Source organism: Apis mellifera, linkage group LG15 (genome assembly GCF_003254395.2).
Source record: "Apis mellifera strain DH4 linkage group LG15, Amel_HAv3.1, whole genome shotgun sequence".
NCBI classification, from domain to species: Eukaryota; Metazoa; Arthropoda; class Insecta; order Hymenoptera; family Apidae; genus Apis; species Apis mellifera.
The window spans coordinates 1,699,480-1,719,912 of NC_037652.1; the positions used below are offsets into that span (position 1 = coordinate 1,699,480).

Sequence of the window (20,433 nt, forward strand, 5' to 3'; positions counted from 1 at the left end):
TGAATTTTTTTTAGATTGAAAAATTTTGCATTTCACGTCGATATTAGATAGATAAGATTTTTTCCAATTTAAATCGATATTTCAAGAAATTGTATTTTTAAGATATTTTTTTTTTTTTCTTTTCTTTCTTTTTATTGATAAATATTTGAAACGTTAATATATTTTTAAGAATTTTTCTTCATTCGTGGTGTTAAATTCTCAAAAGATTTGAAATGTTCTTTTGCATATTTGTTTAAAATCGATAAATATTCAGAAAATATTTTAATCATATTTTTTCTTTATCGTTGATAGAAAATTTATGATGCTTACGTTATTCAAGTGATCTTTTTTTTATTTCTGATATTTCTTCAAAAATCTTTTTTCATTGTTATCTTATTTTTGTATCATTATTATAATTCACATACATACAATAAAAACCAAATAAAATTTAAAATAAATTTTCAATTATTAAATTTGAATTTTCAATTTTGCTTTAACAGTTAGATTTTAAATTTTTCATCGTCAATTTTTTGTTAATGAATTTTAAGTTTAAAATTAAATATTTAGATTTCAAATTTCAACTTTTGATTTTGATTCTATTCGACAAAATTAAAATCGAAATTTAATTTCGAAGAATCTTTCTCACAAAGAATTCGTTAAACTCGCGTAAAAATGTTACATATTATTCATCTTATATCTAATGATAATAACATCTAATGATAGTATTGAATAATATGCAAATTTCTCGTTTTCAAAATTATGGAAATGATATGAATTAACCCATCTCAGTTTCACTTCCGAGTAAACTAATTCCGTATAACGCAGTTCAACTGATTAACCAATCATGTATTAGCATAGATTAATTAGAGAGACGAGCGTTGTTCCGCGGAGGACACTTGTTTCGCGCTGCGCGAAAGGCAATTTTGAATCATTAACATAACTCAAAGCGAATCGAACTGTCGTTCCACGATCAATCAGTGTCGGTGAAAATTACGTTAAACGCTTTACGATGAGAATTGATCGATCGCACAGTAGCAATTCTTTGCCTGGGACAGATGTCTATCGAAACAATTCTCTTTCTAATCCATGAGAAAAGTTTATCGAACCATGGAAAACATGATGAAATTGTTATTTGGAAAAATTGAAAAATTTTAGATTAGTTTCAGAATTTCATCTTGGAATCTTCTTTCGAAAAATTCTTTTATATAAAAAAATAAAATAAAAGAAATTTCTTGTTTTTGAACGATATGATATAATCTATATTTAACATAAATGAATGTATTTGAAATATCTGGTATTCAATATTATAAAAATCTATCGATATGAATTTTATAATTATATTCCTAGAACAAAATAAATTTATATATTATTTAATTATAAAAATAAATTTTTTTTAATTATATTTTTTTAATGAAATGTTTCTTCAATTTTGTATTCATGTGAACAATACGATTTAATATATAATTTGAAAAAAATTTCATCTATACTGTTATTTCAAAATTCTTGGAAAGTGAACAAAATATCAAACTATACTAAACACGAAAACAAATTTTTGTTTTTCTTTTTCTCATGTTAATGATAATTCAAATTTTAATTAATAATAAATATTCAAGAATACAAATATTTTATTCGTATTCTAATTAAAATCAAAATAGTATTTACAAATTTTTGTAAATTTATATTCCATTTTTAAAAATATATCATATATTATATAATAAATATGAGGAAATAATTCATATGTAATAAAAGTTTCTAGAAACTTTATCAAGTAAGTTTCATTCTACAACTTACAAAGTAGAATGTTATCTTCATTAAGAACTAGATATTACATGGTGACGTTATTACATTGAGATTATATATCAAAATTCTATTAAAATTAAGAAATTCTGAGTATATTAAATTTCGTTTCAAGAACTCGATTCTACAATTCTTTTTATTATTCTTATATTAATCCATATAATTTATAAATTATTAATATACGATTTAATATACTCAAATAATATATTTTGTACGTGAAATAAAAATGTTTTTATCTTTTTCTAATTTTATCTTTTACCTAATAATTTTAATCGTACATAATTATTTAAAATCACTTGGACTTTATTTTTCATTATCATTGTCTGCATAATGAGCCAATGTCAAATAACATTGTTAAATTCGTAGAAACAGGCTTCTCCAGATATATAATCGGAACTCTTCGGGATTATTCGGAACTATTCGGAACTATTCGTGGCTATGTATCCAGATATTACTGAATTTTTAACCAAGTTATAAATCTTTAATCGAAATATAATCCCAATTGCGCGATTCACTTTTGTATATCAGAAACTGTATCTTTCAAATATTTGAGATTTTATATTTTGAATCTAAATTCTCTGCTCGTAGATAAATTAAATTTAAATTTCATCTCAATCGTTCACGCGTACTGTTCGAAATAACCTATAATTTTCACATTTACAGTTATTATTAAATCGATTAATGTCTTATAAACGTATACGTGTATATGTATATAAGCATAAGAAGCAAGTGTATTTTAGATGTCGACAGACAACGATAATGGAACAGCTGTGTATACTGCGAGGGGACAAAGAACACGGACACATTGAAAGCGATTTCTGCTCGCCCGTTGTGTTAGTGGCGAGAAAATATTGTGACGCAAACGCGATAACGTCGTAGCGCAAGGTCGAAGAGCTTTTCCGATTCATCTAACGCTACAATCAGCGAACACGTTATGCTAAAAAGTTTTATACCTGCGACAAGGCATGGCATCGTGAATGCCTCGGCTTTATCGCCGTGTCATTTCAACGTGTTTCGAACGTGTGGAAAAATTAAACAGGTGATTGTCTTGTCACGTAGAAGTTTCATACTGACAACTCGGATCACTAATATTATTAGATCTTCGCATGTTTTACAACAAATTTTGTATTGAAAATTAATTCATAGAATTTAATATAATGAATGTTCCATTAAAAATGAAAAATTCGAAATATATCTGTTTTACCAGATAATTTGATAGCAGTTAATGCAGAGATCATTGGATAATAGTAAAACTTCCTAACAGTAATAGGAAATAGTGGGGATAGTTAATGGCCATATAAACGGATTCATATTGTATCTCTGTAATATGTTGATATAATGTATCAATGTTGAGTATTAAACATCGTTTCATGTATTATTAAATTTTTTTATTTTTTAAAACGTATAAATTGTCGAATTTAAAATTTCAATAACAATGATTTGAGAGTTATTGAAAAATGTTGTTGATATATTATTATTTGTTCGAAACAAAAGTCACCATTTTTCAACACTTCTTTTTCTTCTGTTCGAATCTCGTTTGAGAAAACTCTTGAAATATCCTAGCTCCAAGGTAATGAATTACCCTAAAATAGAACGTTCTTTCTTAGAAATCTTATCGATCTTCCGCGTCCTCGACGCCTTCTTAACGACGCCTACTTCGATGCTCGGTAGATGGAAGATCCTTCGTGAAAGAGTAAAGATCTTGTCATTAAATTCATCCTCATCAATTAATTAATTGTATAAAAATTCCATTTGTCATGTAGAACTTCGAAAATTTTAAATTATTTTTAATATTGTAATTTAAATTCATTAAAGTTAATTGAAAATTAAAGAAAGAGTTAATTGTTTCAAATTTATTCATTCATTTTTTTTTTTCCAAATTCGAGAATAATTTTTTAACAAGTGATTTGATTTTTATCGAGTGATTTCATTCTTTTTATTATTTAAATTTTTACGTGCAAAAATTATTTTATATTACATTTATATTACATACAAAATATTTTTCAATAATTTTTTATGACAAAATTAAAATTTTTCTCACTTAGAAAATTCAATTTTTCGTTTTTGGTCTTTTCCCTTTATAAATTTTTCCATTTTTATAATATATTCCCTCGAGTTAATGTATTTTTTAAAAATATTCCTTTTTTCTCGCGAATGTGTTTTAAATATGCATAAAACAAGTAAATAAAAGTACAAGTTGACGTTTAAAACGTGGAAAAATTTTTAGAAAAAAAAAATGGAACTTAAAAGTGAAAATTAAAAATTAGTAAAAGTATGATAAATATTTTTGAAACAAAAAAGATATAATAATGGTCGTAACAAATTCTTTCCTGAAAGCTGTGCAATTTAAATTTCAAGGTTCCTTTGACCAGATCCACGCTATATTATCTCTGAATAGCGCTGTAACGATTGCATTACACAACAAACGTGCTCGTCATCTTTAATATCTCTCATCGAGTGTTTGACATTTCTACCACCGAGGAATAAATCGTCAAAAATAAAAATATTAAAAAAAGAAAAAAAGAGAGAGAGAGAGAGAAATAAAAATAAGAAGAAAAGAGAAAAGTGTATAATATTGAACAAGTAGGAGATAATTAACGTTTTAAAAATTCTCCAAAAGCGTGAAAAAGTTCATTTGCAATATTATCGATGATGTTTTTACGAAAAATTAATTTGTTTTCCAGATCAATGATGGAATAGAAAAAACGATACCTAAGTTATCGTGACTGAGTTTAATTATAATAATTTGACTAACGATATACTCTTGGAAGTAATTGTTCAACGATTATTTTTAAGCATCGAGATAATTTGGACGTGTTTGAAAATTATCCAAGAGTGATGTTTAAAAATATATTTCTCTCATATTTCTAATAACATTGAAATATTTATTAAATATTTATTATAATAATTGATTTTTTTTAATATCATTTAATATAATAAATGTGGCTCATTATTTTTTTTATTTTCAATTTAAAAATATAAAGTTGTTTAAATATTTTTTTATTCATAAAAAGTTAAAAATAGATTTCTATAATATAAAAAAGTATACATATTTATTATTTGTCTTTCTATTCTGAAAAATTTATAAAATTTAAAAATTTCAATTTAAGAAATTTTTGTCAACGAATTAAATCGACTTTTGACAAATTCGAATGAAATTTAAACTTTAATAATTAACAATTAACCAGAAAAGAAATATCACGTTTTAAATTGAAATCTGTTTTAATTGGATTGCATTATTTTTGCTTTTCAAAAAATACCATTTGTTTTACCATTTAAACAAGATCGAAAGATAATTTGAAGAATTTAATTGCAATTTCGCAAAGTTTGGTTTCATTTAAAAGCAAAGTCCTTGGTCTACAACACGTCGTCGATAATTCTCCTTTCTCCCCGATACGACGCGTGTAGACACAAAACGAAAGAACCTTCGATCGATCATCAGTACAGTGGACATTCGTGTTCTCAGGCATTCGTAAATATCGTCCTTTCCGTATAACAATTTGTATACATTTGAGCGTGGCACGATGCGTGGAACGATTGAGTAAACTTGGTTAGTGCTCTCTAATTTTACATTGGATACGGACGTGGAGGACGAAATAATTGTCGTTGGTATATAAGAAGAAACGATTGACATTGACTCGATGATGGAGGTAAAGGAATTGTAAAAATAGGAAATTATTCTTTCCTCTTCCTTCTTCTTCTTCATTATTTTTCTCGTGTTACTTATTTACAACTTTCTTCTCTGTTCTTATTTTATCACTTGGAAACTGCAATTCTTATCATCTTGATTTAGTTAAGGAAACAGAATTATATTAAGCGTATATTATATACATATACTTTCTTGAAAATTTTTTAATTCGATAAAATTCCTGTTTTTGTGTTTTTTAAAATTAATTTATTTTTTCAAAAAGAATAAAATTCAATTGGGAGTAAATTTTAATTCAAGAAAAATCGAGTCATTTATTCTTTCTTTTTTATATTTTAAAAACTTTCAATTTTTTAAGATTTAAAACTCTTTTCATTCTTTTTAAAAAATTAATATCCTTTTATAATTTAGATTATATCAATATGGAAAGTTCCTTGATAAAATTATTAATAAAAAAAACTTCATTTAGAACAATATGATTATAGGATTTTATGTGTATATTTATTATTTACTTTGAAAATTTTCTTCCATTTTCATTAATCCTTTTTGCCCTTCTTCCATAAAAGTCGATATGACATATTCAAAATTAATTCTTTTGTATCTACTTCCAGGAAAACTTTTACTAAAAAAAAAAAAGTACAAAATATATAGAGTCATTTAGTACATACTTTTACTTTAAATTTCTCAACTTTAAATATTTTTTGAGATATCGTTATAATAATTAATGATTATTAACTATATTATTTCTTATCTTCATTATAAAATATGATTGTTTTTTTCTTAAACATAAATTACATAATTCATATTTATAGAACAAGGAAATAAGTTCTATATTAGTATTTTAAAATATCTTATTGACTTATTAATGACTCACCGAAACAAAATCATTTATTAAAATATTTGAAAAATTTAAGATTTATTTTACAATTAATAAATTAAAATAAAAAACTATTATTTATTAGAAAATTATGATTCTCTTAGAAAAAAATAATATAAATAATAAAAAATTGAGTGAGTTTTATATTAATTGTTGTAGGCATAGCTTATTATTTATTATTATTTCAAAATTATTTTACAAATAATTAACAAAATAATATTTAACAAACTGAAATAAAATGATCATTTATTAAGAAGAGAACAAAGTAGCATAGAAATAGAACATTTTCACAAAAGGTAGGTAAACAAGTTCTATTACTATTTTAATTCTATTACTATATCTTATGTTTGTTGGAACAGTTAACCGATTGAAATATAAAGTTGATGGAAAATTACTATTTACAAATCTTGTTAGGCAAAATAGAATAATATGAATAGAACGTATCACGGAACAATTTCTATTTATACAATATTTCATCTATCTTATATTTCTTGGAATAATTAATCAAATGAAACAAAATTATTCGAATGAAATAAATTATATTTATAAATCTTATTGATTTAAAAACATTATATGATATAATTTGAAATATATTCGAGTAAATTATAATTATTAATAATTCAAAATAAAATAAAATTTAATTTATAAATTCTATTTGAAAAAAGAACAGAGAAATATAAAATAGAAAGTATTATAGAATAAATAAAATTCTACCAATATTTGTTGTATGAGGAAACAATCGATTGAGATAAAAATATTCAAATAATAAAATTACTATTTAAAAATTCTATGCTAAAAAACAGCGTAATAAAAATAGAGCAAATTGTCAACCATTCAAACATTTGATTATCAATAAATTTCTATTAAGAGCTTTAGTAGCATAATTTCGAATCTATTCATCATCGTTCCTGGCAATCCCACTTGCTATTCTATATATTTCCTTTTTATATTTATTTTTTAAAGCGTCATTTAGTTACACAATTACTAAAATTTTAAAATTTATTTGAAATACTTCCACGCTTTTAATTTTTCAAAAATGTTTTATTTTATTTTATATCAATATTAATGATTTTCATGCATCGTATTTATCAGGAATTAATCTTTTATTTATATAAAATAATCTTTATCCAATTATTTTTAAAATTGAACATTTACGAGTTCACGAATTCATAAACGATCTTAATAAAAATTTATAGAAGGAATAATATTTAAAAATATATTTGATACATTTTTTTTTTATTTATTTATTTTAAAGAGATAAAATCAATCTGAAAATTGAAATCATAAGAAAATTAAAGAAATTAAAGAAAAATGAATTTTTTTATACAATTAAATATATAAATTAAAGAAAATATATCACCGATATCGAAATACTATTAGTAATACGTTATCCCTTGCTCGATCGATAAAAACGTGAAATGTTTATTTCAATCGAACTTCCTTACCCACATTTTAAATTCCGTCCAAACATTTACCTCGCTTGCCATATATAATACCGACTGTAGCGCCATTTCCCTTTCCCCAAATGACCTTTCCCCGGAAGATTCTTCTCTTTTCACCAACTGTCTCGCAATACGTCCAGTCGGGAAATCGTTTTCAACGCTATTATTATATCGCGACGGAGAGAGTCGAGGCCAATCGATGTCCGGTGTGCGATGAAATAAAGCCGTGCACAAAGGCAGACGCGTCGGGGCGGCGGCAGTGGTGGCAGTTGTGGAGGGAGGGAGACGGAAGGAAAGAAGGTTGTCCCTCGCTCTGTGGCAACCTTCAGCTTCAAGGGTACAGGGCCGTCCCCTTTGCTTTTTCGCCCTCCCTTCCCTTCTCTTGACCAGACCAGGCCTGTTTCGTGGAATGCAAAAGCTCGAAAAACGGCCTGACGTCTTTCCACGAACTATTCTATCTCAACTTCTCCTCCTCTTTCTCTTTCTCTCTCTCTCTCTCTCTATGTATGTATGTATGTATGTATGTATGTATCTCTCCCCCCTCCCTGAGTATTCTGTTACCTATTTTTCTGTCTTACTTTCGCTTATAAAGATGTTCGTATTGTAGAGGTTGCTGCTCGAGGTTGAGGTTCCAAGGAATGATTCACCCTTGGACCGTTCTTTTTATTTTTATGGAAGTAGGGTCGTTGCAGGTTGTAACGGGATATTCATGTTTATCTTTCGTATATAATACGATTAGTTATTTTAAAAAGTATCACGAATATTTGCTTTTATGAGATGGATTAATTTTTAAATTCAATGCAGCCGCATATCTTATTGTTTTCAATTGGAAAAACAAAGAATAATGTATAGGATCTTGCATCAAAAAATCGCTCTAAGTCTAATTATTGATTTATTTTTTCCATTCATAAATCATGAACATATGAATATTTTATTTTAAATATGAGTTTATTGATCTATTAATAATAAATATTAATTTATAAGTTTATTTTTTAATATTTTTTTTTAATAAGGATTTTTTTCTATTTAATTTTCTATTTAATTGTAAATCATATTAAAATTTGAAAAAATAAAAATATTTAACATATTATTATGGCAAATTCTCTTGGAATTTTTTTTTTATATGTGTAATGAACTGTCTATTATTTTAATATTTTCTTTATACATAATATATATATATATATATATTAAGTTATTAAAATAGATTTATATTAAAATTATTAAATTGTGATTATTTTTTACAATACAAATAATTATATAATTAGAATTGATATTGTATTACAATTACATATTATTTTCATTTATTATATGAAATTTATCCATTCAATCATGAATGCATAAAATAATATGAAAAAATAACATAATAAAAATAATAAATTATGTATATTATTATATTTCAATAAAACTGTATAATTTTAGCAATTATAAAAATGAAAAGTATTAATTTCATTATTTTCTTGAGTTTAATAATGTTAAAGATATAATATATAATATATAATTTTTAATATTTTAAATATTTATTTTTATAAGATTATACATAATTATAATTATAATATACATAATTTTTAATATTTATTTATTATTAGAATTACAATGTTATAATGTATAAAATATCATTCTTTGATCATGCTAAATAATTTCATATTTGATAACTGTTTGTTAACATAATTTAATTAATTACATAAAAATTATAATAAATTATATAATATTAATATTTATTTATTATGATCTTTATGCAAATATAATCTTCTCTTTAGTTTTTTAAACATTTTCCCCGTTTCCTTCATTTTTCCTATTTACAATAATCTGTAAAGATTTTTAAAAGTTTCTGAAAGTTTCACTGTCTTTTCATCCCCTCCTTTTTCCTATTTCTGTTTGGTAAAGGAAAGAGTTTAAATAAGACGAATATTAGACATAGGATTTCAGTTAATGTTCATTTTCAGTAAAGTAAAAGTGAAATGGATTACAGAGAAGAGTGTGTGAGAATGAATTGGGACTTTAGGTTCGTAATGTACAAATATTTTTTAAATATTTATTTTTTGATTAAACATTTACATATTAAAGTTTTCAAATTCGATTTACAATACAAAGTTTTTATTCATTTTTATGCATTTCATCGAAGAATAATTATGTAATATTTGAAATCCTTGAAAGTGTTCTCGTGAATTTTTCTCTCTGTATGTATTAAATTGTGATATCAGTGATAAAAGTGAAATGGAATAAATTAATAATGACATGGTCATAAATAGGAATATGGTGTGAAGAGAAAAGTACTTTTGAAGTTGAATGGTAAGAAACGAATGAAATTAATTTCTTTTTCTTTTTTTTTTTTTTCCTTTTTACAATTTTATATTGCTCAAAATTTCTGGAATAAGTAAAAGGAATTTTTACGTTTCTTTTTAATTCATTTACACTTTAATGTGATAAAATAATTAAGAAGTTTAATATTTACAAAATAAATTAAATACTATATTAAAATTATACTATATTATACTATACTATATATTATATACTATGTACTATACTATATACTATATATTATATACTATATACTATATATGCTATACTATATACTATACTATACTATACTATACTATACTATACTATACTATATAATTATACTATAAATTAAAATTTGCTCTTCATTTCTTTACTTATCCATCATTATTTATATCTTTTAGAAATCTTTAAAAATTATAATAAATATAATATCTGTTTTCTACAGTTTTTTTTTAAATATTTTTTATACAATGATATCAATATAATAATTATTTTTTAAAAACTTCAAATTATTTAATATAATTTTTCAATCTTTCAATTATTTGTAATATTTGCAGTGTACAACATATTTTTTTAAATTCAATTTAAATATATTGTAGTATTTATGTAATTATGTTCTAGTACAATAGTAATTTTTCCAATATTTTCCATAATTTTCAATATATATTTAAAATATCAGATATAAAAATTAGGAAGAAATATAAATGAAAAAAAGAATCGATTTTTGTTCGAGTTAAAAAATTATTCCTTCCATAAATTCTTATTTGAAGGTACACACTTAAACAACTTATAAAATGCTAAATATGAATATTATTTCCCCTTATTTCCCCAAGGACAGCTACCGATAATAAAAATTTTCTTGTCCTACCTGTTTGTACATTTGGATAATGGCATTTCAACACGAGTGTTCACATGATGAAAAATTACCTGGCATATTGATTTTGACACGTAGAAAAAATTTTCCTAATTGATGATTCTAATTATCATTGTTTAAACTTTTTTGTTATGAATTATTATAATTGAATAATGGTGGTATCATTTTTGATCATTCTTACTGTGTTCAAATCTTACTTAAAATAAAGTATTGAATATTTTTATTTTTAAATTATTTATGATTTTTTTTTTTTTTTTGAAAATTAACATTTGTAAATTACGAATGATTTATCATCAACTATTAATGATACTCGTATTTCTTTTTTATATATTAAAATGCTAAATAATAATTAAAAATTAATAAAAAGACAACATGACAAATGGAAGAAACCAAATTCTATCATCCATCACTTCCATAATCTTTTTCCTTTTCTAAATTCCTTCCTTCTAAGAGAAAAGATCCATCACCTAACCTAACTATTTCTTTCATCTTCCCCCCTTTGGTACACATAAGATCTAGGACAAAACGATGTTAGAAAATCTCTCCACAATAGCATTTCCGTGAAGAGATTTTCTTTGTAAGCGACAACCGTATTTTCGAATACTCCCTCTCCTGTTTTCCTCTTTGTGCTCCACGTATACACACCCAGAACGATATCCAGTGTCAATAGAGCTTCTTTCTCGCTTCTTTCTCGAACCGAACGTTCGAAGGGGTGGTCGAGACGTAGGTGTACCTGCGTGTAAAACGATTGGTCGATAATGGCCGGTTCCCTCGAAGGGATTCCTGACTTTGTTTATTCGAGGATCGACGGTGAACGGGTTTCTTAGCATTTTTTTTTTTTCTATTCTTTCGAGGTCGTTAAAATTTTCTTCGACACGTAGAATTTTTCCTTAAAGTATCCTCGAATAGAAAATTAGATAATAGAATTGTTATTGGAACGTTTAAGGATTTATAGATCATAATAATTGTTTCTTTTATATACAGTATATATAGCAATGATTGTGATGTTATAATGATGAAGAAAAAAAAAATAATAGAATTTAAAAATAATAAATCTTTTACTTTACCAGGGTCACACAAATAAATCTAGAGTTCTTGTGAAAGAACTATTTTGACACGCTATTTACCCTAATCTTAATAAATCAATTAACAAGATTTAAATAGCTACTACATCTTTCTCACTTGCTCTCATTACATCCATTCATTGTCAATGGATTTAAGTTAAATTAATAATGGGATTAGATTATTATAATTTTGAAGGGTATAATTCTATTGAAGCATATATTACTATATCAAAATGTTGTAATATTTTACATTTATATGAATCTCAACAACTATTACTAACTTGAATATTTTACTACAACTATTATTATTAATAGATTGCATTTATGAAGAATTTAAATATACAAAAATCTGTAGAATATATATATATATGATATAAAGCATAAAATATTCAAAATATAATATGGATTATAATATTTAGAGAATTTTTATTCATTTCTTTTGTTCATGAAAATTTTATTTTGCATAATATCATTGCACAGTTTAATTATTGATATTATTTAACTATTGTTATAATTATAACATGATAGAGATATATGAATTTTATTGTATATTTAATAATTTATTGATATATAATTAACATTTAAATATACCATCGAATATGAAATATCAAATATAATCTTTTCTTGAAAAATAATAAAAACGTAGGTAAAAAGATAAGTAAAAATCAATTTTGCTTATTTTAACAAGTTCATGTATTTTTTAATACATTAATTGAAACATATTCTTTGTAATTTTCAATAAAGATACTTGAAAATATTTTATTAACATTTAAAAACTACTTAAATGAAATACTGTATATATTATATTATTTTTTCTGTAAATGTTTGGCATATATTTAATTGATAAAACAATGTTTAATTTTTTTATTTCTTTATATTTATTAATTTAATGTATTTTTTCAAAAGTAATATCTGCAAAGATATTTCACTTATCATTCTAAACAAAGATGACATCATTTAAACAATGATTGTAGCAATTAGTACAGTTTTTATTTAGAGGCCATTTTAGTTGTCGATTAATGACTAGTACAATTAATGTTAGGAACAAAAATGGTTAATTTCGTGGCGTTTTATTGTCTTAATCACGGGCAGTAAAATGAGTAAATTGAACCTGACTTGTGACACCGAGTCCACGCATGTTCTACGTGTGAGTCACTCGATTACTTCATTGTTTCTTGAAAAATGAGCCTCGATTATGAAGTAGATTGATATCAAATATTAGTAATAATAAGATTACAATCTCCAATGAATCGATTATCGCCTTCATTATTAAAATGTTACATAAGTAGCTTTAAATATTCTCCATTAAAATATGTTTCATTTATTTTTGTAAAAATAATTATTTAAAAATTATTATCATGTATTGATTCATATATTTTTTATAATTTTGAATATACTTTTATATCTTAAATCAATGTTATCTAGATTTCAAAATGACTTATTTTTATATTATTATTTATGTAGTAAATTTTTAAGGAAAATTCTTAGCACCAAATATTTCTGAACTTTACATATATATACACACACATATTCCAAAAAATAAAATATTATATTTATTTTATCCTATTAAAAATATATTTTTTACATAATTATTAAAAAGAAGAGAGATATTAGATATTAGAAAATCTTATCTGAAATGAAAATTCTCATCAATCTATTTGAATATGATGTAATTTTTTTTTTCTTTTAATCATTTAATCATTTTTATAATTTTTAAAAAAAAGGCTAATTTAAATAAAATGTTTCGTAACGTAATTGAAATAATATATTTACAATTTATTTTTAACGCAATAACGTTAAATTTAAACAAATTACGTTTCTCTTATTATATCGAATCGATTCTCAATCGGTAAAATCTTCATTCACTTTTACTTTAAATTGCTTAAAATTAGGAAAAGAAAGTTTCCAAGATCGTTTCGATATCCCATCGATTTTCTCCGCCATTCTCTCGATCGAGAAATTACTGGCAAGGAGCGAAGCACCTGAGTCAAGCTTCCACGCTCAGCGTAAAGTTTCTCCCTTGTTCTCCAATTAACCTGAATTGCACTCAGGAGCCGCACAAAAGCTCCGCAGTGGTTCGCAACCTGGAATGGTGATTGCAGTATTATCGAACGGAAAGCGAATTGCGCCTATATCCTCAATAAGTATTGTTGGATCGTAAATCATTTACCATACTTTCTTGTTCGATTTTTATTGAAATTGTAAGATGATTTGAATTGAACGAATTGAATTATATTTATTAATATTAATAATTTGAATAAAATTTTTTATAACAATATATTTATTTCAAAAAATTAATATTAAAAATTTCGACATAAAATTAAAAACGTATTATTAAAATTCGATAGAACGAATTTCAATTTTGTATTTAAATTTCATATTAATTCAGGTGAGAAGTTAATCGCTGTATTTATTTTGCATTTATTGATATTTTCTTATTTATATTTATTACTTTAAAAAGAAAGCGTTAGATGATTCTTTTACATGTGTGTGTGAAAATTACTGATTTAATTAGTTTAAGAAATATTTTAATCTGAATTTTGCAAAACTTTTTCACAATACAAATGACTCAAAAGAACGTACCAGAATTAATCACCAGTAGTTGATCATTTTGACCTAATGCACAGAGTGAGTCACGTAACGCGATTACTTCAAATAACTCTCGTAATCATTAGTTAGTGTATGAAAGATGTGTCATACAAAAGTTGAATGGCGTAGAAGAGAACATAAGAAGATCAATTCTCTTTTTTAAATAGAATTTTTAAATCTAACATTTTTAATCAGAGATTATTCTTTGAAAAATCTAGCAAATCATTTACAACAAAAAATTATTTATTAAAGCCATGAACAGAAGATGTCTTTTTTGATAAATTTTACATAATTCAAATTAAAATATCTCTTAAACTAACTAAAATTATTTATTAAAATCATGAACAGAAGATGTCTTTATAATAAATTTTACATAATTCAAATTAAAATATCTCTTAAACTAACTAATTAAGTAATTTATATATATATATATATATATATACAGAATATATATAAACTTTACATATGCAAAATTTTTCTCATACAAATAATCTAGATACGAGTTGTATAGTTATAAAGTCATCAGAGATGACTCGAATGCATCACAACAGTCTGGCAAACTTTGAAAAAAAAAAAAAAACCTTTTCGAACGGTCCCACGTCGAATACATATTCAACAATCCCGATGCATTCTGTGTATTATTCGTCCCAACTGTGAGAAAGATCTCTTTTGTCGGAGCTGGTCGAACTTGGAAGGCATTTTCTCGAAAGGCAGCTGGACGAGAAGGCTTCTTTTATATCCGGAGGACTAGCTAGGCAAGACTGGCGCGCTGGTCGATCGTCCTTCTAGGGCCAATAGGGCTTCTTTTCTCCTCTTCTTGGCTCACCACCAAGTGTTGTATCCTGCCAAGGGCAGGGAAGCTCCCTGGAACCCGACTTGTTTCCAACAGGGGCCACTGGCCCCGCTACGTGGGATATACCGGACGACCTTGGGCCTCATGGCCAATTTGCGAGGTCCATTCCCTCCCAGATGGGCCCTTACCGCCGGCTTATTAACCACCGAGTCACTCGACCACTCCTCTACGGTATCCACTGCTCGTCTCGCTTTTCGGCGACCGAGACACTGCTCCTTCTTTTTATTCGCCCCCGTTCAGGAGTGCGCGCGATCCTCGTGCTTTACCCTCCTCCGGATTTCTTTTTTATCGACGGAAATTTCGAGTCGAGGAGGAGATGCATGGAAGGAAGAGCGTTGAACGGAGATCGGAGTTTGCGAGTATGGAGAGAATTTTCGAATTTTGTGGATTGATAAGTGGATTAAAGTGAATCGATGTTTGTGATTTTTTTTTTTATTGTATTTTGTTGTTGTTGTGGGTTAGGTTTAAGCAAGTGTTTTTTTATTTTGATTGAACGTGTAATTTTGGAAAATATTTTTACGAAGGAGAGAATTTATCTTTGTATTGTAAACAAATATATGAAATATTGTTGTTGTTGATTTATTGGTTTTTTAGTGATTTTTTTAAAACTTTTGTTGGATTGTTGGATTTTTTGGATTTTTGTAAAAGAGTTATGATTCTTGAAAGATTCGTAATTATTTTGATGAGTTTTAAGAGTTTTCATAATTCTTGATTTTATTAGCAAAAATAAAAATCTTTTCAATGAAATTCAAAATATTTTGATGAGTTTTAAGAGTTTTCATAATTCTTGATTTTATTAGCAAAAATAAAAATCTTTTCAATGAAATTCAAAATTGTTGTTGTAGATTTATTGGTTTTATAGTGATTTTTTTAGAACTTTTGTTGGTATTGGATTGTTGGATTTAAAGATTTTTGGATTTTTGTAAAAGATATTTATGATTCTTGAAGGATTCTTAATTATTTTGATGAGTTTTAAGAGTTTTCATAATTCTTGATTTTATTAGCAAAAATAAAAATCTTTTTAATGAAATTCAAAATTGTAGATTTATTGGTTTTATAGTGATTTTTTTAGAACTTTTGTTGGTATTGGATTGTTGGATTTAAAGATTTTTGGATTTTTGTAAAAGATATTTATGATTCTTGAAGGATTCTTAATTATTTTGATAAGTTTTAAGAGTTTTCATAATTCTTGATTTTATTAGCAAAAATAAAAATCTTTTCAATGAAATTTAAAATTGTTGTAGATTTATTGGTTTTATAGTGATTTTTTTTAGAACTTTTGTTGGTATTGGATTGTTGGATTTAAAGATTTTTGGATTTTTATAAAAGATATTTATGATTCTTGAAGGATTCTTAATTATTTTGATGAGTTTGAAGAGTTTTCATAATTCTTAATTTTATTAGCAAAAATAAAAATCTTTTTAATGAAATTCAAAATTGTTGTAGATTTATTGGTTTTATAATAATTTTTTTTAGAACTTTTGTTGGTATTGGATAGTTGGATTTAAAGATTTTTGGATTTTTGTAAAAGAGTTATGATTCTTGAAGGATTCTTAATTATGATGAATTTTAAAAGTTTTCATAATTCTTGATTTATTAGCAAAAATAAAAATCTTTTCAATGAAATTCAAAATTAAATTTTGAATTCTCCATAAAACCATAAATCAAATATAGATTATTTTTGAAGGATTAATAGTCCTCGATGATTTTTGATATGTTTTAATTATGAGAGTGATAAATCTTATCAGATGGCAGTACAAAAATCAAATCTATTCGAAATTGATAATAAATCTAAATTTTTAAAGTTCGTTTTTGACAATATCTTTCCAAATGAAATCACTAAACATCGTGACACACCATAGAAATTATCATTTAGTAATTACTATATCACTTATGCCAAAAGAAAGTGTATTGCTTTATTAACTTTTTGTATTATTTGTACAAAAGATAAAGAAAACAAGAACAAAAGAATAGAACAGCTTCGTTTAGCTATTCTTTATCTCTCATATGATAAATTTTATTGAAATTGAAATATCAATAAAATAAATCATGCATAAAAAACTTTTATATATATATTAAGGAATTATTTATTGTTTTATTTATTTCTTTAAAATAAAATACAGACCAAAATAATTTCATGTTTTACACACAATTGAAAGATTTTTGGCAAATGTTATTAAAAATTTCTATCTCAAATTAGAATCAAAGCTCGTTTAAATACATTAATCCATTTGCATTATCTTCTCAATCCTATTATCAATTCTCTTTATCATTAAAACTAAAAACTGATCTAACCCACCTTAAAAAATCATTTTAAAGAAAACTTTTCTCTAATAACTTTTTAATGTACAATCTCTACTAATGCTGCTCACTTATAATAACCTTGGAAATATTAAAAAAAAAAGAAACCATCGAAACAATAATAATCATCAGATTCCTTTATAAGCGATAAAATTTAAATATAAAATACATGCAGACACACGGAGGAGAAATATCATCCTATTCGCGTTGTTCGACAATCCCCCTGTACAAAAGAGGAAGAAAAAGAAGCAATAGAATCGATTAATCGAAGGAACGTGAATCGAGTCACGTTCGCGCTTGTAACATTGAAGCGTCGTAAATAGCGAGACGGATAACGCGGGGAGAACGACTCATCCTGCGCCTCTGTTCTTTGAAAGTCCGCCCGCCAGTTCTGTCATTACGGAAACGCAGCCCGAGTACGTAATTGCGGTGAGCAGAAACACGTTGCTTGGAGATATCACGTGCATCGCGCGCTCGTGTGTCCGATGGGTAATTTAAGTCTCCTTACCGATCATTAATCGTTGTTAACTCGCCTCCAATACGTGTTAACTATCTCGATTTTAACCTTATAAAAAAAAATGTTCCCTCGACGCTACCCGATAATTTTTAAATAATAATTTTTCACCCCTTAATCATCGTCGATCTTAAATTAATTACGGCAATAGAGATTCCGGATTGGAGAGATAATTAATATTTTACTTTCAATTTTTTTTTTTTTATTTAAGCGTGTATTCATTTTATTATTCTGACATTGGAAAAAAAATTGATCAGAAATTTTCGTGATATGTATACATATATTTAATTTAATGTACGTATGATATAAAAAAATCTCTTTATAAATATAATAAAATTTTTAATTCGCTTGGATTCTCCTTTCTTCGATTCTTTGAAGATTCGAAAGAAGTCTTCAAATGTTATATATGTATGAATATTGTTATATTCCAAAGAGAGGATAATTAAAAATAAATTATTTTTTCTCAATAATTAATCGATATGAATTATTTTTACTTTTGATGCTAATAAATTTTAATGTGAAACAATAATTATTCGTAATGAATTTATTATATATTAATTTATGGGGCTATTATTTTTGTAGAATAGCGAGATTATACTCGTAAAATTAATACGATTATATCAGATATAAGAATCTTGCACTGAATACATAATGTTCTTTGCGAATAGTAAATAGATTAACATCTGCAATAACAATATTACGAAACAGGTGTTCTCGTAAACCAGACAATGGAAAAATTCTTTCGGTAATCTGAAATCTTATTAACTAAACCGATTTTTTTTCTTAATTCTGTTAACAAATTATTATTGTTTTTAATTGAACAACGACTAATTTCAAAAAATGATGTGTATGAAAAAATTAGAAACCATACTTCACGAAAATTAAATTTCTTATAACATTCGATATTTTTTATAATAATATTTTATCTTTGATCGATCGAACGTATATTGTAATAAATAATAAATTTTATCAGGTTTTATCATATTCCAAGGTTAAATCAATTTTTTTAAATTAATTTCTATTTCGCATATTTTATTCGAAACGATTGAATTTAATTTATTCGACATTCGATATAATAGGAATTTAAATAATTTAAAAAACACAAAATGACGAAAGAAAAAAACGCGAAAGAGCGATTTAAATTCGTTCAATGGAAGATATAACAGTGTTTACGTTGTCTTATTAAATTTTTATTAACTTGAGAAAGGATAAGCGTTACATTGACCTTTGCATCGATGATAATTCAGCTGAACGATATTAATACGATATCGTGTTAATCTGTATTTTTAAGCTTGTTCATTTTCCGTTCAACATATTTTGACTTTCTTAAAGTTTGCTAAATTCTTTTTAACTTTCATTCTCGGAAAAAAATGATTCAGAAATAATGATTTATCTCCAGTTTACGTAACGTAGTTTAATCAATTGTAAAGCTTTGATATTGAGTAATACAAATTTATGTATATTTTAAAATATCTACTCGAGAATACTTCACAACGTTTAAAAATATGAAATATTTTTAAAGTTTCTACATTTATCCTTATTTGAAACCTGAAATAATTCCAATTTTGATTAAGATTAAATATTATCTTGACAAATGTTTTGATTTCATTTATTTCATGTACTGCAACATTTTATTATTAAAATATAGAATTTTCATAAAATTTGAATAATCTTAAGATGTTTTCATTAGCGATAATAAATTCTTGAATAAAAACTTTTCAATAAAATTATAGATTCAAAACGTAGATTATAAACAGTTTTATCTTAATTTGTTTTATTTTTTTTAATATTTTCATGAAAAAAATTGTGAAATAAATACGAAAGCTGTATTAAACAATAAAAATTATAAATATTGTATAATAGAAATTATAATTAATTAAATGCTTTAATCGTTAAAAGCGCTAAAAATGCATGCTTTCATTTCATTTAGCAGTCGAGTCTCAAATGACTCTGTTGGAAAGTAGAATGTAGGTATGTAGTTGACAGTATCGTATCAATCGGTACAATTACTCATTGTTTTCCATTTAAGACCTCGTTATGTAGTGGAGTTGTTTTATTGGCCTTAGTTTTGGTTCCATTGCCATTGAAAATGTAACCTTATATGTTTTATTACACATATCAATGTCACTGCATAATGCCTTAATTTAAGACCCCGCTATATTGTGGAGATTGCTTTAACTTTGATTCGATCTCTATTCAAAAACAGAATAATGCTAC

The 20,433-nt window shown here is 25.2% G+C and overlaps 1 protein-coding gene across 11 annotated transcripts in view; it reads left to right on the plus strand.

The window, feature by feature from the left end:
* The window catches only part of LOC411827 (protein roadkill), a 167,131-nt gene that overhangs the window by 119,678 nt on the left and 27,020 nt on the right, over positions 1-20,433 (plus strand). The gene's annotated exons all lie outside the window — the stretch shown is intronic.